The sequence below is a fragment of the Nannobrachium achirus genome (genome assembly GCF_963921795.1).
Source record: "Nannobrachium achirus genome assembly, chromosome: 1".
In the NCBI taxonomy this organism is placed as follows: domain Eukaryota; kingdom Metazoa; phylum Chordata; class Actinopteri; order Myctophiformes; family Myctophidae; genus Nannobrachium; species Nannobrachium achirus.
In genome coordinates this window covers 44,642,467-44,666,563 of record NC_137810.1, presented here as the reverse complement: position 1 = coordinate 44,666,563, position 24,097 = coordinate 44,642,467, and the positions used below count along the sequence as shown (strand labels likewise).

General features: G+C 44.2%; 1 protein-coding gene across 1 annotated transcript in view; it reads left to right on the top strand.

The window, feature by feature from the left end:
• The first annotated feature begins 2,112 nt into the window (after positions 1-2,112).
• Positions 2,113-24,097, top strand: part of LOC308293462 (receptor-type tyrosine-protein phosphatase S-like) — a 300,110-nt gene continuing 278,125 nt past the window's right edge. Inside the window, exon 1 of the mRNA XM_080735995.1 lies at positions 2,113-2,391. The gene's annotated coding sequence lies outside the window, so the exon portion shown is untranslated. The remainder of the gene's footprint in view (positions 2,392-24,097) is intronic.

Genomic DNA, 24,097 nt, shown 5'->3' with positions numbered 1-24,097 from the left:
GTTTTTGAAAAAAAAAAAGTGTTTTGAATAAAAAAAAGTTTTGGCCTAATTGTGTTATTATTGTTACTATAATAGGCCTGCCATTGTTTTATTTTCATTATTTCAATGTTTTCATTTTAGCAACACACAGACACACACACACACACACACACACACACACACACACACACACACACACACACACACACACACACAGACACACACACACACACACACAGACAGACAGACAGACAGACAGACAGACAGACAGTATCTTGCTGTGAACTCTAGAGGTGAGTGGCCCGAAGGGCCGCGAACTTCTTGTAAGATACAGGCTCTCGGCTAGCTAGCTAGCTACTTTTTAAAAAAATAAAAAAAAGTAAAAAAAAAATAATAATAATTTTTTTTGTAAAAAAAAAAAAAAGTGTTTTGAATAAAAAAAAGTTTTGGCCTAATTGTGTTATTATTGTTACTATAATAGGCCTGCCAATGTTTTATTTTCATTATTTCAATGTTTTCATTTTAGCAACACACAGACACACACACACACACACACACACACACACACACACACACACACACACACACACACACAGACACACACACACACACACACACACACAGACAGACAGACAGACAGACAGACAGACAGACAGACAGACAGACAGACAGTATCTTGCTGTGAACTCTAGAGGTGAGTGGCCCGAAGGGCCGCGAACTTCTTGTAAGATACAGGCTCTCGGCTAGCTAGCTACAGGCTCTCGGCTAGCTAGCCCAGTAACAGTGGATTCTAGTTTGTTAATTCCAGAAGAAAAGCTTGGTTGCTGGTTGGCTATTTCTTCCCTATTCCTACTTGTCTTGAGAGCAGAGCACAGAGAGGAGGGGAGGTAGCAGAATGCAGGCTCTCGCTGCTGCGCGCCCGGTAGCTGCATACCCCTGCCATACCCAAGTGACGCCCCTGATCCTAGCGATTGAGACTCTCTCTCTCTCTCTCTCTCTCTCTCTCTCTCTCTCTCTCTCCCTGTGCAGCGCCCCCCCCCCCTTCCCTCTTGTAACCTGAGACTCTCTCTCTCTCTCTCTCTCTCTCTCTTGCTCTCTAGCGAATGAGCGGACGGCATAGGGTTGTGGGCGGTATTCCTTACGCTCTTCTCCCTACAAAGTACGTTCTTCTCCCTACCATTGAGTCGAAGTAGAGTTGGAGTGGATGCAGAGTGGGCGTGCACGGGCTTGGAAGTGGGATGCGGAGTTAAGCCAATTGTAAATATAAGATGACAGTATTCAACAATCAATTCAATCAACCCTTTTTGAATCATCAGTAAAGCAACAGATTCTAATCTATGCCAGTGTTTCCCAAAGTGGATTCCAGGGTCTCTGTGTGGGCTGGGCTCCTTAGTTTTGATTGACCAATACACGTTTGTGACAGTGTACAAATGGAACCAAATGAACCCTAACGGGTCCATTTGGTTCCATTTGTACACTGTCAGAGTTAAGGGGGACCTTGATCTATAGGCGGTAGCCTACATTGTGCAGTAGCCAGTAGTAGGCTACTAAAGGCTAGAATAGACAGAGACACATAACAGGCAGCCCAGCCGCTGCTCGCTCGCTCGCTCGGCTAAGCTCTGCTCACACACACCGACGGTTTCAAATAACGGTCCGACCCCCCAGCCATCATCATCCCACCGCTCTACCAGCACACGGTCACGTGAGCACCGAGGGGGCGTGAGGTGATTTTTTTTCTCCCTCTTTTCTTTTTTGAGCAACTAGAAGGAGGGGGTGCACTGCGAGTGTTAGCGTGTGTGTGTGTGTGTGTGTGTGTATGTGTGTGTGTGTGTCTCCCCCCCCAGCAGTGTGTGTGTGTGTGTCCTTGCAGTTCACTCACTCCGTCTCACTCAGTCCCCCGGTCCTCCTCTCCATACAGAGGCGGTGGGATTTGGCTGGCTGGCTGCGGGACGTGGAGATAACGGGACAAGAAAGAAAGAAACCAAACACATTATGTTTTTATAACTCCGATCATCACAAAGCAGCAGCAGGTCGGCGTGCGTGCGCGTGGCATCTGTCTGTCACGCTCGCGAGGAGCGATTATAACGGAGGAGAAAGAAAGATCCCACAACGGAATACTACTACCACAACACGGGGGAATATAAAACAAAAATAATGCTCGTTTCGTTTTCCTAAAGGCTTTTTTTGTATGCATCGTGGGGGGACATTGCTCTGGATTAAGTAATGTTTACAGTGGATCTACTCGGATACTGGCGGTGATGTGATAGTAGTAACTTTATTTACTATGCTATGCTGGAGGGAAATGGACACGACAAACGCTTCTGAGATCCACCGTTAAACTACCGCTGGAGTCTAGGAGCGAGACAGTGGATTTAAATACTGATACTTTACACTGGGAACGGCTCTGCTACAGTAAGTTCACTATGCACTGATTTACCTTATTGCTCATTGTGCTGCATGTGTTTTCTTTTTACTCGCACTGATTTTAAACGTGTTTAGAAAACCGGTGGTGTAAGTGTAAAGTAACCAAGTATATTTACTTAAGTAGCCTACAATTTCGAGGTAGTCTACCTTTACTTTACTGGAGTATTTCCAATTTTCAATACTCTTACTTCTACTCCACTACACCTTAGAGGCAAATATTACACTTTTAGGCCTACTCCACTACAATTATTTGAAAACTTAAAGGAGTAGTTCACCCCCAAAACGACTTTTTTTCTATTGATTAGTCACGCCATGGAGAGTAGAGTTCAACAATATTTTTTGTTTTTTGTCGCATTCCTAAGACAAAAATGTGATAACAATAAATTTACCCCCATTCATTCCGGATGGTGACCCGTTTCGAAACGGGTCACCATCCGGAATCAATGGGGGTAAATTTACTCGAATCAAATTTTTGTCTTAGGAATGTGACTAAAACCAAAAAATATTATTGAACTCTACTCTCCATGGCGTGACTAATCAATAGAAAAAAAGTCATTTTGGGGGTGAACTACTCCTTTAAGTTACTAGTTACTTTGCAGATAGACCTATACATTTTAATATTATAAAACATACATAGACCACTTTAGCCCAATTGTATACATGGGCTATTTGAAAATAGTCTGTTGTGAGCTTGTAGATCTGCTATTTTCAAACATTTTTTGTACTTTTACTTTTGGTATTTTAAGTAGCCTTCATTTTGATACCAATACTTTTGTACTTTTACTCAAGTAGACTACATTTTGAATTCCAGACTTTTAATAAACAGAGTATTTCTACATTGCAGCATTGATACTTTTACTTACAAAATGCTTGTACTTTTCGCACCACTGTAGAAAACACTTACAAAAGTATCAAATGGAGACAAAAAGTCAAAACGAACAATAACATAGCCTACAGGAGCAATGATAAAAAACTGTAGCTCGAACTCGAAGAGACCAAGACCTTTACAGTTGTAAATATGTAATGTTTGTCCCATTCTAGTTGTAAACCGTTGAGCCTAAAGGAGGTAAGAAGTGTATTTCTTAATGTTCCCGTTGGTTTGGAGTTTGGCACGACCACCGAACCGTTACTAGCAGCCTCCAACTGGTGGTCTTTGTTCAGTGCCAACGAACGGCATGAACCTCAAACAACTTACAGCCAGCCCTGGCTTCGTTCCTGTTAGTTGTATTCCTGGATTCAATTATTTTATTATTATGTTTTATAAACGGTGGTTCTCATTTCTCAAAACTAAAAAAAGGACCCCCCACAAACTCTGAGAGTGCCAGGTACGTGCACACATAGGCATCAAAGGGGGCTTGAGCCCCTGCCCTTTAACCATCTGCAAAAAGTGCCCTCTCCAGACCATAACTTTAGTTTTCGCTATGGTGAAAGAAATGCAAATGCCCTTCTTTCCATGCCATACCTGAAGGCAGCATTCAAGAGAATTGCCTTTTCCAAACTCTCCTGAACTTGAATGCAGCATCTTATGTTGAATGAATTCTCTCTGTGTAGAAATCCATGTTTTACACCACATTGCCTTTTTCATGCTTAGTTCAGTGTGGTATCAAGTAATGAAAATAGCTGACCTCCAAGCTCACAGCGCGTCACAGACTGTGACTCACAGTGCGATGATTTACGCCAAAAGGCCCTTTTAGATATTTCAGCCCCTGCCTCTCTAACATTCTCTGCACGTCCCTGGAGAGTGTACAAATGAAACCATCCATTTGTACACTCTCAGTGTTCACAGACCTGTTAAGGGTCCATTTAGAACCCCCTCAAGGAACCCAGAGAGTCCCATGCCATGGACCAAATCTTTTGAGAGCCACACTTGCTGTAAGAGCAGGTCTGGTTCGTATGTTCTGGGTGTATTATTTCACTGCGTCTCTCTTTATCTATGATCCATTCCCATTGTCTTTTGATTTGTTGTGATTACATTACGAGCATTTAATGACCGTTAGATACAATATTTAGGCTATGGATTGCAAAAGAATCCAGCTCTTGAAAGTCATTCCAGTAGATAAACACTCCTTGGGGCTGTGTTATATGGCAGAATAGACTGTGTCTAATGCGTGTTGTCTTGGAAAGTTTTTTGGGGTTGCAGCTCAGCTCCAGTTGGAGTCCCCCAGGGCGTCAGCAGGGATTTGTGTAGCCGCCGTGCTACTGTAAAAAGCAAAAAGCGAGTCCAATTTGAATTGCAATGCTTCTTAATTTTCAGGCGAACATTTAAGGATACAGCCTCCCTCCCCTTACCCTTGCAGCCTTTTTTCAGCAGTTACAGATATTTGGCATCCAAAATGGGGGGATTAGTGATGCATTTCATTTGCGGGGTTAGGCTATAGTGGGGGGAAAAAAGGGAGACAAGTCATTGTCTGTGTGGAAAAAGACAAGCAGATGAGGAAAATGTATGTATATATGAGAACGGCTCGAAGGCAATGCAGAGAGAGAGGGAAATCCTTTGCTGACATTAGAGGACTATTTTAAGAGTGTGTGTGTGTGTGTGTGTGTGTGTGTGTGTGTGTGTGTCTGTGTCTGTGTGTCTGTCTGTCTGTCTGTCTGTCTGTCTGTCTGTCTGTCTGTCTGTGTGTGTGTGTGTGTGTGTGTGTGTGTGTGTGTGTGTGTGTGTGTCCCCTTCCTCTGTTTCAATAGACACTTGACAATACAAACATTTCTAAATGTGTACAGGTTTGAATCCTCTTGCAGTGTTTGGTGAATATCAGTAGATGACACATTGGAGGACATAAATAAACTTGGGGGATCGGGGACCAAAAGCTGTTGTTGCTTGGCAACGCGGGGCGGCAATACCACCACTGACACAAGTCCTTGTATATTCAATCAACACCTGCTCGAATGAATAAATAAAAACATTTAGCTTAAACGACCAGGAGGGCCAACGTGTTGATTGTCTGCGTCCTTCAAAGAGTAAATTGGACAAAACCCCTCTGGCATACCAAGAGCCACCGGTGGTGTCACAAGCCCGGGCTTTAAGGACGCCTTAATCTCACTTTAATTGGATAATTTATCACCCCTGATCGCTGTCAGCGGGCAGGAGAGGAAAAAAATGGGGGAGAAGTGCTGTGGTAGACAGGAGCGAGCTCACCGTGACCACACGCTGACTGCCGTGTCACAGCATCAAGACAGAGGGCCCCATTCGTTTCTCCGTTTCTCCCCGAGAAAATTGCAAATCGATGCGTTTGTGAGCGTGAGTGACAGGCTTGTAAGCAGCCATAATGAATGGAGGGGATTGAGGCCTCCAAGATTGTTGCCTTAGGGGGGAACGCTTTGGTGATGAAAAACATTAAATCGCTGAAAAGTTTTATTGGATGAAAACTTGTTATATGAAGTACACACACACGCCCCGTTTCCTTTGTACATCTGAAAGAGGAATGAGTTAATTGGATGTTGTGTGTGCGTGTGTGTGTATGTGTGTGCGTACACGCTGAAGATTTGCCAGGTCTCTCTATCTCAGAGCTGTTTTCATATTCATTTCTCACTTGCAATTATTGCTTTGAGAGCTGTTTGTCTTTTCAGCCTTCGTACCCACAGTTATTAAAGGCACTTCAGCAACGATGATCAACCCAGGGAGAGAGAGAGGGAGAGATAGAGATGAGTGTTGAATTAACACTGCTGGCTCAACTGACTGTCAAGCTATTCAAAGTAATTTTCACCCAAAGGCACTTGAAGCTGCCTCTAAAGTTCTCTTTAATGTAGTACATTACAGTGCTTTAGCCTCCCTGTCATTAAGTGCACTTGACGTGCTGCAGGCAAAGTAATTTTTTTGGGGAGGATGTAATGGTTTTTAACCAGAGGCAAAGTAAGAGCACTTCTTGATGTTTTTGGCATACTTGTTCATAGGTTCTGACAATGTGCTAATGAACTGTACGCTGCCATTAAACTAAGACTTGCTTTTCAAAGCTTTCATCCATCTCTCACCGGCCATTCTTGCAAAAGAATTTGATTGACAGCTAGCACAACATTTATTTAATTAAAGTGATTGTGTTACACTATAACCCCCACCCACCTCTTTTTAAGATGGTTCCTGGAGGTCAGCACCTCTCCGCACCCTTGGTACTTAATTACTTTACACCAGTGCTTCTCAACCTTTTCAGGCCGCGACCCCCAAAATAATCATATTTTAACTGGGGACCCCCCACCCTACGAGCACTAAGCGTTGAGGCATAACATTTTGTATAACACGGTTCTATTGTGAAGATAGCAGATCTACATGAGCATGTAGATCGGCTATTTTCACAATATCTGCCTCTAATATTTGACAATTTAATTTCAATTTATACACTTAAACTTTATGCTGGTTTGTTTACTGTAGAGTGAGAAAACAATGTTGCACATTAAGTTAATCACCTGGGGACCCCCCTGGGGGTCCCGGCCCACAGGTTGAGAACCACTGCTTTACACCACTGTCTAGTGTTTTGTGTTTTAGTTCAAAATGGATGCAGCAGAAAGCCTGTGTCAGTCACATTTGCAAACAGAAGGCATTTACTTAAAGAAGTATCTGGCTCTTGTCCAACATCCCTTCATCCCTGTAGCATCCACTGATGTATATAAAAATGATAACCGACAAACCTATCCATCAGAGAGGAGCACAGATTCATCATCCTTATTCTTTCATACGGGCGTGTTTAGATCTGCATCTGTACCGTGCCAGTCATTTCCCTTACCACCCTGCTGCCAAAAACCTAGAATTATGAGCGTTTTAATTTTTCAAGTGCGCTTCGCAATTAGTCCTATTGCTCTCGAGCATTAGACAAAACGATCGCTGCTTCAAAGTCAGTCTTATCAGGGAGCTCGAGAGAGAGATAGAGAGAGGTGCTGCCTTTTTTCTCCAGGTAGATAATTGTGTTTATTTGTCTTCTCTGAGACAGAGCATTCTGATGATGCCAGCCAGGCGGCAATTAGTGTGCTTATGAAAACACTGGGAGCGCTTTTCTCAGCTTGATGCCTAGATCAACCTGGTGCAACGTTAGGGAGGATTTCTACATTTTTAAACGTGATGGAGAGGACGGTGCGGAATGCTGCTGTGGTGGCAGCAACACCTTTCCCTTGTCTCCGTTGTACGACAATAAAATAATAGGGCTCAAGTGGACTAATCCGCTTGAGTCAATTTAAGAATCGGTTTCTTTTCGTATTGATTTGTAGATATATGTGCAGTAGGCTATATAAAAAAAAACGTTAAAAAACAATAAGTGTGTCCCGATCATTCAATGACAGACTACAGTACTCCGGATCAGGTAAAGCGTGTATTAACCTTGACAATGATTTATTATATGTGGAAGAAACAAAACGCTCAAGAGAGTGTGTGCTTAAGTGTGTACTGGGGGGGGAGGTGATTGCGACCGTTGCTTTGCCGCAGACTTTCAGGCCAGGGTCCAAGTCGGCAGAGCGTTCCGTTCCCTCCAAACAGACCTGTCGCTCGGAGGCGAGAAGACAGCCGCAGCACCGCCCAGCTTTGGAAAAAGAGGGTTCTGTCTAAGCGGTGGCCTCCCTCTGAGCGGTAAAGGTCAGGGCCTACACAACAAGCAGATGAGCAATAGCTATGGGCCCCGGGGTGGATATAAGACGCAGGTGGGGACCTGATAAGATGCAGGGATGGCTGTGAACTGCACAGATTGATCTTTCTCTGGCCATGAGCTGAAAGTCTCTCCTCTCCTCTCCCCTCTCTCTCTCTCTTTGTGTCTGGAGCTCATCATGGCTGGGCCATCTGCCCCTGGCCGCAGACACACCGGCCCCTGAGTGACTGAGCTCTCTCTGTCTTTGTTGTCTGCTTTTCCATCCATCTTACTTTTTGTTTGGGATTTTTTGGTCTCTCTCTCTTTTGCTCGACTGTGTTTTCATCTCTCTCTCCCTGGTCTCTCTGTAAACATAGCTTTGGACTGAATGGGGAATGGATGCCTTATTCGTCCCCTCGGTTTGTCTTGCTTTCTCTCTGTCTGCTAATTGTTCCCATGGATAATTCACCGCCCCATCCCCCCTCCCTACACACGGACACGGACACGGAAATCCGTGGGGAACATATCAACACCTTGTCAACACCCGCCTGGTGCAGAAGTGTTTGATTTCATTGATGAAGTCATTATACTCATCATCAGTAATTTATACCCATAAGTACTATTCAGATGTACTTTCTTTTTATTATTTAGGACATTTCCACCTATGTAGACAAGGCTGGATGCCAGGTTGAAAGTGGTTAAAACCAAGAGGAGCCTTTTGTTTACAGACAGACATACAGACAGACAGACAGACAGGTGTGGATGTACGGACACACATGATGTATGAAAGAGAAGAGAAGGAGTGGGCAACACACTTTGGGAAAATGTCTGTGATTATAATTGGTATGGAACTCACACCTGTGTATGGTGCACAGGGCAAAGTGATAAAACAGATCTCTCACTCACACACACACACACACACACACACACACACACACACACACACACACACGGGTCCCCATCTCTTTTTAATGGTTATGGTGTTAATGTGAACGACTGGTGTTTCATGGCGAAGGATAATCAACACCCTTTTTATCTAGCAGATGTGAGAGGTTTTCTCTCTCTCTCCACCTGAGTTTCTCTCCCCCATTTCAGCCATTCACTGTCTCTCCTTCTCACTGACCCCTGTGTCTATATCCCAGTCCTACCCCACCTCTCTCTCTCTCTCTCTCTTTCTCCTCTTCTCTCTCTCTCTCTCTCTCTCTCCCTCCTTCTCTCCTGTTACGTGCCACTGGGCTGCTCTCCAGCTTGTGGAGAGCGATTACCAGCTGGCGTCGCCAGATTGAAGAATGAACGCTCCCCCTGGGGCCCTCTCCTCCCCTGTCTCCTCCTCCTCCTGCTCTGCCAGGAAGGGTGGCGGGTGGGGGGAGGGGGGGTTGGTGGGGGTTGACCCCCTAGGACATTTAACCCTTGACCCCATTGATGTGTCTGAGGGGCCGCAGATTGAACAGGTTGCGGTGGGACCCATGCCGTTGGGCTGGCGGTCTGCGCCCTGTTGAGCTGTACATCTGTAGGACGTCTGGCTCGGAGAGTGGGCTAGAAGGGTGTGTGTGTGTGGTGGTGGGGGAAGGGTCTGGAGCATGGGTCTTCAACAGGGGGCCCGGGACCCCTAGGGGGTCCTCAGAGTTACTACAGCGGGTCCTCCAAATCTTTGTGCGATAGAAAGAAAAGAATAAAATCTCCTTTTTAGCCAGATTCTTAACCAGATTCGGAGTACTTTAGCCAAAAATAGCAGATATACAAGCTCACAACGCGTCGCGCTGTGAGGTGAGCTTGTTGATCGGCTATTTTTGGCAAAGAGATTTGGTGTGTGAAGTATTTACAGTTCAAGTGGTTAAATATCTGAAAACACAAATTGAATCCAAAATACACTGATGATTGTGCTGTCAAACGATGAAACTATATGGAATCTATGAACAGGTTGTGGGGGTCCCTGCTTCATCTCTCTCTCAACTAAGGGGTCCTTGGCCTGAAAACGTTGAAGACCCCTGGTCTGGAGGATCAATAAAGTTCTGGTGATGAAATGTCGTAGGATCAATTCGCAAAGTTGCTCACTGTGTGTTGTGTTGACGTGTATTTGATCATGCCTGTTTAACTGTGTTCAACCTGGGGTCCTAATTTCCTATTTTGGATTATAAGAAAGAATGAAAGGCTATAGATAGGCTATTTCCAGAGCTTACAGAGAGGGTATTTTCAAAAGGTTTGGAAAGTATCAAGTGGTTAAGTCACACATCTGGAGTTGTTTGAAGTTGAACTGAAGCCTCTGTGGGACCTCCTACCACCCAAATTAACCCATCACATGTAAAAACTACCAATTTAGTAGTATTTCCTTATTTAATGTTTTTATGTATTTACCATTTACCTTAAATCAAAGTTGCTAAAAATAAAATTCTGTCAGTGCTTAGTATTTCTTTTTTTTTAGGTTTTTTTTATAGGGTTCTTTTTCTTTTTCCTTTTTCCTTGTCCAAACAAGTACCCCACACAGTCGGGAGGTTGTTTTTCCACCGTTGATCTTGCTGAAGTGCATTCATAGAAACATCAATATTTCCTGACAGACAAAACAATGTGGTCCAAGAATACCCTGACGGCAGGGCTACCGTTGACCTTTTCAGGGTATGGAATAACACTGTGTAAGTAATGCCAGCAGGTGAACGCACAGCACACAGTCATATGGAGGGGAGGCCAGGTCCTCTACAGTAGACGTTGTTATCATGTAACATGTGGTGGAATAGGAGCAGCTCGATTTTATTTATGAAATTGTCCAGAGAGGGACAGGATGAGAGCAAAAACATAGCTAGTACGTACATGTGCGTGCACACACACACGCGCGGCCTGCAGTGTGTCGTACATTAATATTTCATCGCATTCAGATGATGTGCTTTCCCTGAGCGCAGTACTGTACAACCGCAGATCAAATTGCAATTCCTAAGTCGCCAATATTACAGGTGACAGCACAGAAATAGACACTCCTTCGAAAGACTGAGGATACATGTACGGCCCTGGCCTGAGCCCCAAGACAATAGATGTACGGTACGTACGCACGTTGGAGTGATGGTTTATTGATATTACATTTTATAACAAGGTGAATATATGTATGTGTCTGTGTGTATATGCCTCTTAGTAACATGAACAGAAAGATGTATGTGCATTTCATTGGCAATAACAGGGGCGGCAGTGGCTCAGGGGTAGAGAAACTGTCATTAGAACACAGAGGGTTCCCGTAGGGTTCCCAGTTCGATCCCGGGCTCCCCCAGAGTTGGTGTCGAAGAGTCCTTGAGCAAGACACTGAACCCCTAGTTGCTCCCGGTGAGCAGGTTGGTGCTTTGCATGGTTTCCTCCGTCATCGGTGTATGAATGTGTGTGGGAATGTAATGCACAATCTCTGTAAAGCGCCTTGGATAAAGGCGCTATGTAAATACACCATTTACCATTTAACAAGGTCGAAAAAATGTGTCACTTTTGACTCGTAATAATAACGAGTCAGAACGAAGAGACAGAAGAATGTATGTTTAGATCGAAAAAGAAAGGAAAACGTGTCACTTTTGACTTTGATCATAATAACCGCCGAGTTCACAATTCTGTGAGCGCGACCACAAAAGTCAAGTTGCTTGTGCACACCACTCAAACAACAACACACCGACTCAAATGCACAAAACAAGCAGGTCTTTTAAAAAGAAGGGCACGGGATAAGAAATATGAGCCGGAGTAGGCAAGAAAGCACTATCTCAGCAAAGTATCACACGCTATCCCTTAAGTAATTACCTTCTCTGCTCACTTCACTGGCTTGCTTTATTCTCAAGCCTCGCAGCGCTGTTGAATCCATGATATGGTTTTAAATGCCAGAGTTTGACCTTAGTTAGCATATGAGGCAGCATGCACAGCTCTCCTGTCAAATCTAGCATTTTGGGGGGGGTGTATGGAGGCTTGTATTTACATAGAGGACCCCCAGGCGCTGGCATAAACAACACCAAGCTAACCCAGAGACTTCTATTGAGCCTTTAATGCGTGCTATGTAATGATATCCTCTATAATGTATGCTATGTAATAATCTCTTCTATTGAAGCTGCACTATGTGACTTTGCTGTTCTGCCTCGGCTTTGAACCCAGGTCTGAATTAATTACCATATTATTATTTGTATTTTTATAATATTTATTTACCACCAAGCTAATAGAGCGCGCCTACTTGCTCTGGGAGAAATTGAATTTGGACCTCCGGGTCAAAATTTGTGTCAAACATGATTACAGGATTATGTCAAAGGTCGTGCCCAAACCGAGACACAGGATCTAAACGTCTCGGTAGAAGTTGAGAGAGACCAAATACGGCCGCCCCCAAATGTGCTAATAAACTAATACTCGCACGGGTCCATTAATTTGGATCCATTTGTAGTTGTACGTTAAAACAAACACTGATGATTTGACTGCGTAACAGCAGTAGTATCTATGTGCTGCATCACTGTAGGTAGGGCTGTCACAATTATTACATAATCGTCTAATCGCAATTATTTGAGGTAATCTCAATTATTTTGCATAATTGTCATAATCGTTTCCATGTTGAGGAATGTTACAAACACTTTCAAAAAGTAGTGGAAATAGCAGATCTGATGCGACGCGTTGTGAGCTTGTGGATCGTCTATTTCCACTATCAATGTTCTTTATGAAGTATAACATTTTCAAATATGTCAGTCATTTCTTTGTATATTTAAGTTATGTGTCATGATTGCCATGTGCAACTTCAAGGCCTAAAAGCCAAACAGAAATGTAATTGTCAACGACAAATACACAATGAAATCGTTAAACGCAATTATTTGAGTGACAATTAATCGTCATGTGAAATGTCATAATCGTGACAGCCCTAACTGTAGGCCAGCTTGTGTATCTGTGTGGATGGCTGTGTTGTGTTGGGTCACAGTTGCAGATAAATACGGAGGGAGTAGAGGGGGTCTTTTATTTGTGTGTCAAGTCTCCAGTGGCTGAAAATACTTTGTTGAGAGAGAGAGGCAGATGGGGGAGGGAGGCATGTATTCCTTGTGCACCAGAACATTCTGCAAATACCCCCCCATCCATGTCACTGGCTACGCTGTCCTCCGTTTGGCTGACGTAACGCGTGCCCACTCGCAGCCAGGCTGTTTATGTTATGGAGCTAGCAAGAAGCCCATAATATCGTCGTTGTCGGGCAGAAACCTCGTATCTCCAAGTTTCAAATGTGTATGTTTTTACACAAAGTAAAGCCCTGCTTCATCATTAAAGACTGTCACACAAAAGTTGTGAAAACAGCAGATAGATCTACAAGCACACAACGCCTCGCGGTGCGAGGCGTTGTGTGCTTGTAGATCAGCTGTTTTCACTAGTTTAAATCATGTTTTTAAATGATAAATACAAAACGAACGGTTTTGGAGATACAAGGTTTCCACCCGACAGCGACGATAAAATAATCGGTGTCATTTTGAATAAACCAACGCCATATCTTTGGGACCACTGGCACAGACATACAGGCATGTGTTTTTCTCCGATATTATGTCCAAAGGTGCAATATAAATTCTAATCGATAAATGTAAATGTCGAAAATAGACGATCTACAAGCTCACAACGCGCCACTTGCGATGTATTGTGAACTTGTAGATCAGCTATTTTTGAAAGATTTTGCAGAAATCTTTAGTTCTTCACCTATAATGACATACCCAAAACGAGGACAACAGATTGAAAGTGGGGCAGAAATCGGTAGTTTGGTCTAGCTCTAGTGATAAACTATTAATGTCTCGTCTGAGTTTGCCAACCCAGACCTGAAGCACTGAGCCATTGGCTGTTCAGAATAGGGATAGGACGATAATCGTTGTTACCGATGGGACGATAATCGTTATTACCGTTTATCGTGATAAAAAAACACTCACAATAATCGTATCGTGGTGAATTAAATATATCGTGAAATTGTCCTCCGTCGTGCACTGGGATCAATTCACTTTTTATTTGCCGAGCTGCATATCCGGTATCACTTAAACCCTCTACCAAATCTCTTTGCCAAAAAATATCCGATCTACAAGCTCCCAACGTTGCGATGCGTTGTGAGGTTGTGAGATCTGCTATTTTTTGGGAAAATGTTCTGCCCCAGGATAATGAATGTTAGGGATATTTTGATCATCACGATAATATCATAAATTGCAATTCTTTGGTCACAATAATCGTGACATGAAATTGTCATACCGTCCCATCCCTAGCTCAGAGCAACTGGTTTGTCAAATGTTCAGGTGCAAAATACCAAAAAGGGATAGACAGAGAGAGAGAGAGAAAGAGAGAGAGAGAGAGAGAGACGGGGAAAAAGAGGGAAGCAGTGAGACGGAGAGAGGGATATAAAGGAAGTCAGGGAGATAGAGAGGTGAGAAGTGGTTGGGAAGAACAAGAGGGACAAAGACAGAAGAGTGCGTTTGCGTGACTGTGTGTCCGTGTCCGTGTGTGTCTGTGTGTGTGTGTCTGTGTGTGTGTGTCTGTGCGTGTGGTTTTTTGCATGTGCTAAAAGCGGCTAATCCTCGCAGGCTCTTTGTGTGCGGGCAGAATACCCAGGGGCATGATGGGTAGGCCTGGACCTGAGCCCATTCAAGTCCACACACACACACACACACACACACACACACACACACACACACACACACACACACACACACACACACACACACACACACACACACACCACCTCCGTCTTCTTTTGTGAGTGTCCCCCTTTCACCCAAACCATGGAGACATCTGTTAGGGAGGGGGGGAGGGTGTGTGTGAGGGGTGGTCTATCATAGAGGAGAGTGAGAGGAGGCTAAACAGGAGGAGGCAGATGAATTGATGGATGTACGTGTAGAGCAAGCCTATAAACATGGACCTCTGGGAGGAGCCGGGCGGGGGGACGGAGAGAGGCAGGGCAAGGAGCTAGGGGACACGGGGGAAGCACTCCAACTAAACCTTTATTTAACTAAATCCACACACCATCATTCAACAAAACAATCCATTAATAACCTATGCCTATTTTGGGCATGTCACTAACAGGGAAACTTAACATATAAATAAATACAAAATGTATGTATGAATAGGGAAAAATATCTCAAACGCGCCACTCTGTGACGTGTTGTGAGCGTACATACTTATGTTAACAATTTTTGTGTCGCTTTGCGACAAAGTATGGAACACAGTGTGGCGTTTAATCGGTTTGTTGATATATGTACAAGAAGGGGGGAAAAAAACATGTTTAATTATCATTCGATTAATCGAAAATGTAGTCGATGGCATAATCGCTTAGAGCAGGGGTCTTCAACAGGGGGTCCGGGTCCCAGAGTTACTACAGGGGGTCACCCAAATCTTTGACTGATAGAAACTTTTTTTTCTCCCTTTTTCATATTAACCACTTGAACCCTAGTGTCCATATTCTGAGAACTTTAGCCAAAAATAGTAGATCGGCTATTTTTGCCAAAGAGCTTTCGAGCAGAGGGGAAAAAGAGCAGACTAAGTACAGAGTAAAAGGTCAAGTTATTGACAGTTCAAGTGGTTAAATATCAGAAAACACAAATTGACATGAATCCAAAATACACTGATGATTGTGCTGTCAATCGATGAAACTATATGGAATCTATGAAAGGGTTGTGGGGGTCCCTGCTTCATCTCTCACAACTAAGGGGTCCTCGGCCCGAAAACGTTGAAGACCCCTGGCTTAGAGGATAATCAATAGTTGCAGCCCTAGAGGAGATGGACTCAGAGTGAGTGTGTGTTGAGGAGGAGGTATGGAGGGAGGCAGTACATGGGGTTAAGCAGGAGTAACTAGCTGCCTGTCATGGTGATTGTTCATCCTGTGCATCGGGGGATACGTGCCCCCGTTATGAGAGCTGGCGTCCTGGAGTCTATGTGGGCCACTTAGCCGTCTCTCTCTCTCTCTCTCTCTCTCTCTCTCTCTCTCTCTCTCTCCATAACTCTATTTCTCAATTGCACTTCTCATTTCGCTTTCTCTCTCCCCGACAATCTGTCTGTCCAACTCACTCCCTCACTCCTCTCGCCCATCTTGCCTTTTTCTTTCTTTGTTTCTCTCTCTCTCTCTCTCTCTCTCTCCCTCTCTCCCACTATCTTTCTCTCTCTCTCTCTCCCTCTCTCCCCCTCTCTCCCACTATCTTTCTCTCTCTCTCTCTCCCTCTCTCCCCCTCTCTCCCACTATCTTTCTCTCTCTCTCTCTCCCTCTCTCCCCCTCTCTCCCACTATCTTTCTCTCTCTCTCTCTCCCTCTCTCCCCCTCTCTCCCACTATCTTTCTCGCTCTCTCTCGGGGATGCAAGCACCGTCTGTCAGGTGGTGGGTTTAGGAACAGAGGTGGTTATTTTTTTTTTTCTTTTTCTATGCAGATGACGCTGCTGTCTCTCTAGCTAAAAGGTGTTGCTGTCACATGTAGGGATGGGACGATATGAAAATTACATATCGCGATTTATGATATCGCGAATCTTCGCGATAATCAAAATATACCTTATCCTGGGGAGGAGAGGAGATCTACAAAGCTTGTAGATAGGCAATTTTTTGGCAAAAAGATTTTGTAGAGAGTGAAAAAAGGCTGTATCAAGTTATGTATATTATTAAGTACGTTTTATCAATAGAGGGGTTTAAATGGTACTGGATATGCAGCTCAGCAAATAAAAGGTGAATTGATCCCAGTGCATGACGGAGGACGATATTGCGACAAATTAAATCTCCACGATACGATTATCGCGAGAGTTTTTTTATCACGATAAACAATAATATCGCTTATTGTCTCATCCCTATTGCTGTCAATGCTCTCTCTCTCTCTCTCTCTCTCTCTCTCTCTCGCTCTCTTTGCAGCCTGAATTGGTTTACATTCATTGTGTTAATAATATTCCCCCACCAAACAAAACGCTCTAGTAATTACAACTCTGCGAGCCGTGTGTGCCTTTCCATTAGAGGGCCTTGTACTCCAGCCTGGATACACAAATTACCCCGCGCCACTGGCACACAAAAAGAGCGAGCGATCTCGAGACGAGAGAGAGAGAGAGAGAGAGCGTGTCAGAGGTGAGACGTATTTGGTTTCTCTCTCCCCTCCGCCCCGGCGTGCATCACAAGCTTGTCTCCGCGCAGTCGGTTGAAGGTTTGTCAAGTGCGGCACGGATAGTGGGGGTAAAACCCTCCACCCTCGAGCAACCCCCGAGGAAGATGGAGGGCGACATTTGTATGTAAATGTTGAGCGAGGCGTCGTCTCTCGGCCACTGTAAGGCATTCATTCTGACAGGGAACGGAGCAGGGAGATAACCCGCCACCTTGGCTTTCCTGGAAGTTAATCTTGTCGTTTCTGACATTTCCTTTCTTTAGGAGTGGAGTATCATATCCAGCCAGGTGTGGGACACATCTGTGTGCCTGCTTGGGTACAGTGGTGGGGAAAGTATGGGGCTTTTAAGCTGTGACATCATTTTGTAGTCAGATTTATTGTCAATATCTGTCCCTCGCTATTTCAACAGATCCGAGACAAAAATAACGACTAAAGTATAATTCTACCACTTCCCTTTCTGCAACAAAGAGAAGAAAAAATTGTAAATAGTAAAAATAGTAAAAAGATTCTACGGGCGCTGGGGCCTTTTGGCCCCAAAAGTTCTCCTCTGCCTACAAAATGATGTCAGACTTAACAGCCCCATAGTCAAATACTTTACTTAAAGTATCAATACTGCAATGCAGAAGTACTTATAAGTAAAAGTCTGGAATTAAATATTTACTAGAGTAAACGTACAAAAGTACTCATTATGCAGAATGCCTCATTTCAAATGTATAAAATCTTTTGAAAATGGCAGATCTACAAGCTCACAATGAGCATGTGAGCTTGTAGATCGGGTGTACTGTGCAGAAGGGGACATTTAAGTTGCCTACAAACTAACATGTTGACACAGGAGGAGTCATGACTGCACATCACTTAAGAAGGTACCTTGCACACGGGCACACAACACCTACGCAATGCACATGCACCATTCAGGATCCACATGAACACACACTCCTCCCCCCAGCCAAACGGATCTTTCCTGGCCATTGAATTGAGATGATTGGGAAGAGAAGGACACGTGTGTGGGGGTTTAGGGCTGCAATTATCATACTATTTTCTTAGGGCAGGTGTTTTGGGGAAGAGGAGATGATTTAAAAGCAGATGTCTTGAGAAGCCTATGGATATACTTTTTGAGCGTTGGTCACAACGCTCCTATACGTGGCCGTGTGTGTATGCGTGTGTGTGTGTGTGTGTGTGTGCGTGTGTCCGTGTCTGTATGTAGCCTGGCAGTACCTTTTGTGACCAGACTGACCACACATGTTAAGGGAGGGGCGCTGTTGTTCACACACACACACACACACACACATGGATGGATGGATGGATGATGGATATATATACAGTATTTGTTTTGCTGTTGCGCAGCCTCCACGACCAACGCTCAGTTCACACGGGTGTGATTTTTTAGATTATCTCTTTGTTTTAGTATTCCTCATCCAGTTTTTGGAACAAGGGGAGATGGTCTAAGTCTCTAAACCGCTTTCATTCACATTCAAAAAATGTACCTTTCTGCAGGAGTAGGCTACTATACAAGGAATGGATCAGCTTTGTTGATGGACCATGAAGTCCACATACCAGCTCTGACAGTGTGATAAAAATAAAAAAAAATGGTTCCATCTGGAATCTGTTCCAAATGTGAGTTCTAGAGTTCTCAAATTCTGCCCGAACCCTGCCCAAAGTGTTTGGCCCGGGCTTAATATAGCCCCTTTTCCACTGCAAGGTGGAACCAAAACTTTCAGGAACCTGAACCTATTTTTTTGGTTCTGGTTTTGTTTCCATTGCACACGGCCCGGTTCCAGACAAGGTTCCTGGAACCTTTTTTAGGTCCTGCTCCAGAGGTAGAACTAAACTTTGGTTATATGGAAACGTAAGCAGAACTTGGTCCCGGCCCTACAGTGGAAATGGGGCTATTATGTCTGCTTAGTAGGGCCAGCCGGGCCCATTTAGCGTCCAGTTAGGGCCGGGCCTTATTTTCAGGCCTGTTGTTGAGAACTCTATTCTATACCTCAGTTTGTGCTTTCGCCAAATTGGACCCAAAACACCAGACAATGGAGAGAGAGAGTGACGCGGCCTCCTGTCCCGCCAGCTTATCTGGTGCGAGGGGGAATTGGGGGGAAAAAAGGAACAGGAACGTTTTCAGAGAAGGAAATAAACACGGGGCCCGTTATCAGGCACACTGTCTTATTTCCCCGTTGATGGCGAAGCGATAGCGTCAGACGCCTGGGGGAGGAGGAGGGGTGTGTTGAGCCCAGCGGGGCTGGGGATTAAGCCATTTAGGCCTAAAAGTATTGAATGCTTTAACTATTGAAAAATAGCAGATATACAAGCTCGCAGCGCTGTGAGCTTGTAGATCTGCTATTTTTTTTAATCATGAAGGTTTGTGCAAATATTTGAATATATACTGTATATATTTTGAAAGCGAACATTTGTAACTCAAATATTTGCTTCTGGTGGGGTCCCTGATACAATATTTGGAGATGGGGGGGGGGGGGTCCGTGGCCAAATACATATCATTTTGGGGGTACTTCACATGAAAAAGTTTGTGCACCACCGACATAGAAACATATCTTTTTCAAAAAACCTTAGAAGGATTCAGAAGACACTTATAGAATCAGGTCAAAATCGGATAAAAATTCAAATGTTCAAGATTTTTCAAAAATAGCAGATCTACAAGCTCGCAGCGCGGCACTCGGTGCCGCGCTGTGAGCTTGTAGATCTGCTATTTTGTAACAGTTAAAGCATAAAATAATAATACGCAATAATGCGTACCCGCGGTCTAAAGGGATTAAGCTCACAGCCTGCCTTCGGCAGAGTGGGGGACTCGATAAGTGAGTGTGAGGAGGAGATAGGCGAGGGATATGGTGTTATACCAAGACACTGGGAATGGATCTGAGGAGGAGATGTGGCAGAGATATGGTGTTATGACTAAAGACTCCCGTGTTGATCTGAGACGGCACATGAGCAAGCTGGGAAAGGTGTCTGGACGCTCTGCTCTGCTGCAGACATTAGCTGGAGAATGGATGTCGTGTGCCTGCTTTGACACTGATTGTCTGATGGGGAGAGAAATAAAACGCCTTATAGGATGTGATTAATATAGGGACTCTGAGTGTATGAGTCAGGAGGGAGAGAGAGGGTATGACTTCAAATCAATATCACCATTACCGGTATTTTTGAACTTTTGCATGATAAAATGCAAATATGAAAATATCAGATCTACAAACTCATAGATACGCTACTTTCACTATAGTAATACACACAAGTAATGCAGAACTTAATGGTTAATCAGACTTATTTGTTTAGTCGATTAGAAACAGATCTATTTGAGTTCTTTCATGTCGATTTGTTGATATAATATAAATATATAAACAATATGAGCAAGATTAAGTCGGTTTGACATTCAATGTTGTTTGACTCGGTTCAACAGATAGTGAACATAGCAGATCTGCAAGCTCACAACATCTCGCATTGCAAGCCGCTGTGAGCTTGTAGATCTGCAATTTTCGCAACGTTTGCCTCTTTTTGAATTATTTGTTAGTGCATTACCTAATGTTATTTTCGTTTCTTTCTTTTTGAGGTATCAAAAAGCTCTCAAAAGTCCTTAAATTGTCACTTCAATGTCGTCTGGGACCCCTCCCCCCCAAAGTCATGTGGTGACCCCACCTGCGGGTCATGACCCACAGGTTGAGGAAAAACTCCTCCCGTCCCCGGGTTCATTTCTCAATCCTTTAACCCATTTAGAACGGGTACACATTTTGTGTATCATTATTTTATGCTTTAACTATTGAAAAATAGCAGATCTACAAGCTCACAGCGAGTGCCTTGGTGACTCCCCTGCGGGTCATGACCCACAGGTTGAGGAAAAACTGTGTTTAGAGGTGCAAAAGTTTGGTTTGGATATATTTTGGGTTAATTGCCCAGGCCTATCAGGAGTGAAAGTGATGGGGGGACAGGACGGGTCAAGCCCCCAGTAACAGGAGGTACACGGAGGGAGGCCAGAGTGTGGGCTGTTTGCACTGAGCACTAATGAATGTGAACCCTGGCCTCCAGGGACTTAAACATAAGGACGAATAAATAAAAATGACTTTTTGGGGAGTAGGGGGGCACACAGCCTGGGGTTTAGTATGTCTTTAAAACCACAGCCAAGGATCCCCCCCCCCCCCCCCCCCCCCCCCCCCCCCCACACACACACACACACACACACACACACACACACACACACACACACACACACACACCACCGGGGTGCTCTTAATTCGGCAATCATAAAAGAAAGAAAAAAAATGGCCGCATGCTCTGCTTGCCAACTGCTCTGTCCGTCCGAGGTTTCTACTATCTGGCAGGCTGGGGAACACTTCCACGCCAGAGGAAGATGGAGGCCCAACTGGCCCTGTTGAAACGTGCTCTACCCCTGCCAGTGAGCATCATTAATCTGCCCATCTATCTCACTTTTAGTGCACAGCGTTAATGTGTTGACTGCAGTACATCGTTGTTGTTATGGGCAGAAACCTCTCATCTCCAGTTCTCCATATTCAAACCTTTTTGGTGTTTTTTCGTCTCTCATGCTATAGTGGTGTCTAGGGATGGGACGATATGAAAATGTCATTTCACGATGATTGTGACAAAAGTCGCGACTTACGATATTAGCGCAACAATCGCAATAGACGATCTATTGTAGATCGGCTATTTTTTGGCAAAGACATTTGAGTGTAAAAGACTGTATCACGTACGTATATTGTGACTACCTTTCACCAATTATAGAGGTTTTAAGTGGTACCGGATATGCAGCTCGGCAAATAAAAGGTGAATTGATCCCAGTGCATGACGGAGGACGATATCACGATAAATTAAATCTCCACGATGCGATTATCGAGTGTTTTTTTATCACGATAAACGATAATATCGCTTATCATCCCATCCCTAGTGGTGTCCCCACAAGTCTAGTAGAACTAGAGAACTCGACATTGAAATGTTTTTTTTATGGTAAAAAAAAAGATTTAAGATTTATAATTAGAAATAATATTTAGGTTTATAGGATTAGAGTTTTCCCTATGTTACTCTTAGTTGTGTGGCGATATCACACACAGAAATATTTGCAATACTCAAGCTCAAATCGGGTCATTGTGAGATTGTAGATCTGGCATTTCTTTGGCCTATTTTCCTAATCGTGCGTGCGTGCGTGCGTGCGTGCGTGCGTGTGTGTGTGTGTGTACTCGAGCGTCCTGCTTGTGTTGGCAGATGTGTAGATTGGTATTGTGTGTACATTGTGGTGGCAGAAAATAGAACACGTTGCGGTGCGGTGTGTACTTTGTGTGTGTGAACTATGCTCTGCGGTGCTGTCATACTGTATGTTTATATCCTGTATATATAGTGTTGCTTCGCCCCAGCCAGCACAGTTAGGGGTTCCATTGATAGAGTGTGGTTGTAAAAGTGCCAAGGTCAGTGGCACCACGCTAAAAATACACACAATAAAAAACACACACACGATCATAATGGCACTGCAAATTTGGGTCCGGCCAGTAACCACCGGATTGCATACGTTGCCGCTGCGCTTCCTCCTCCGTCCCCGGGGTTCATTTCTCAATCCTTTAACCCATTTAGAACGGGTACACATTTTGTTTATCATTATTTTATGCTTAACTATTGAAAAATAGCAGATATACAAGCTCACGCTGCGAGCTTGTAGGTCTACTATTTTTGAAAAATCGTGAAAATTTGAATTTTGACCCGAAGTGTCTTTTGAATCCTTCTAAGACTTTTTGAAAAACCTATGTTTCTATGTCAGCAATGTGGCCAGCCATCGACCGTCAAAGAAAAGGTCCTTTTCACTTAACTGGAGCTGTTGGTCTGTTCTTGAGAGACCACTATGTCAGTGGTTCTCAAACCTTTTCATGTGAAGGACCCCAAAATGATATTTATTTGGCCACGGACCCCCATCTCAAAATATCTAGTTCCAGGGACCCCCCCCAGAAGCAAAATTTGAGTTACAAACGTTCACTTTGAAAATACATATAATCAAAGATCACATTTTCACGTCTTTTTCAAAATAGCAGATCTACAAGCTCGCAGCGCGGCACTCGGTGCCGCGCTGTGAGCTTGTATATCTGCTATTTTTTAATAGTTAAAGCATCCAATAATTGTAGGCCTAAATGGTTTAACCACGTCAAATCATCGTTTTCCCTTCGGCGAACAATGATGGAGGTCTCTGGTCAAACAAAAAAAACAACACACGCACGCACGCACACTCACACACAACATGCCCCTGGCAGTGTTTAGGCTCTGTGAAAATATGACTAACTCACTCACCCCTCCTCAGCACCCGGGCCGGCACACACACACCTTGAATATCCATCTTTCTTTTTTATATAACGTGTTGTTGTTTTACCACATGAAGAGAAAAGCCCACCACCACCGCTCCACTATACTGCCTCTGGCGTTCACCTCCCCCCCCCGTGTCGAGCCAATGGTCCCTAAACCCCCAGCCGGCCCGGCCCGGGCTAACTAATAAAGGGTAGGGGCCTAGGGGGGCCCAACCATTGTAAATCACAGAGGAGTCTTGTCCGTCCGACGCCTGCCAGAGAATGCCATGGGAATGGCATGTGCAGGGGCGTCACAAGGGGGGGGGGGGAAGTGGGACTGAGTTACTAGGGCCCAAGTTTGAGGGGCCTTACTTATTTTATACTTTATCATATCATTTTGAGGGTCCTTCACATGAAAACGTTTGAGCACCACTGACATAGAAACATGTGTTTTTCAAAAACCTTAGAAGGATTTGAAATATTCAAAACTTGCACAAATCTTTTGCGCAAAAATAGCAGATCTACCTGCTTGTATATCTGCTATTTTTCAATAGTTAAAGCACAAAAGAATGCGTAATGATAATCAGTCTAAATAGGCTAAACCCCCTACCCCTATGAAGAACATTCATGGGGGGCCCCGCAGTGAATCCTTGTACCCAGGATTTGGTGCGACACCCCTGGGCATGCATGTGCTGCCGTGACCCTGCAGGTTTTTTTCTTTTTTTCCTTCTTTTTCAGCGCGCCACGCAGAGTAGAAGACGGCGGCTTGTTGTGTGATAGATGCCGACCTTTGCCTCTGTTTGTG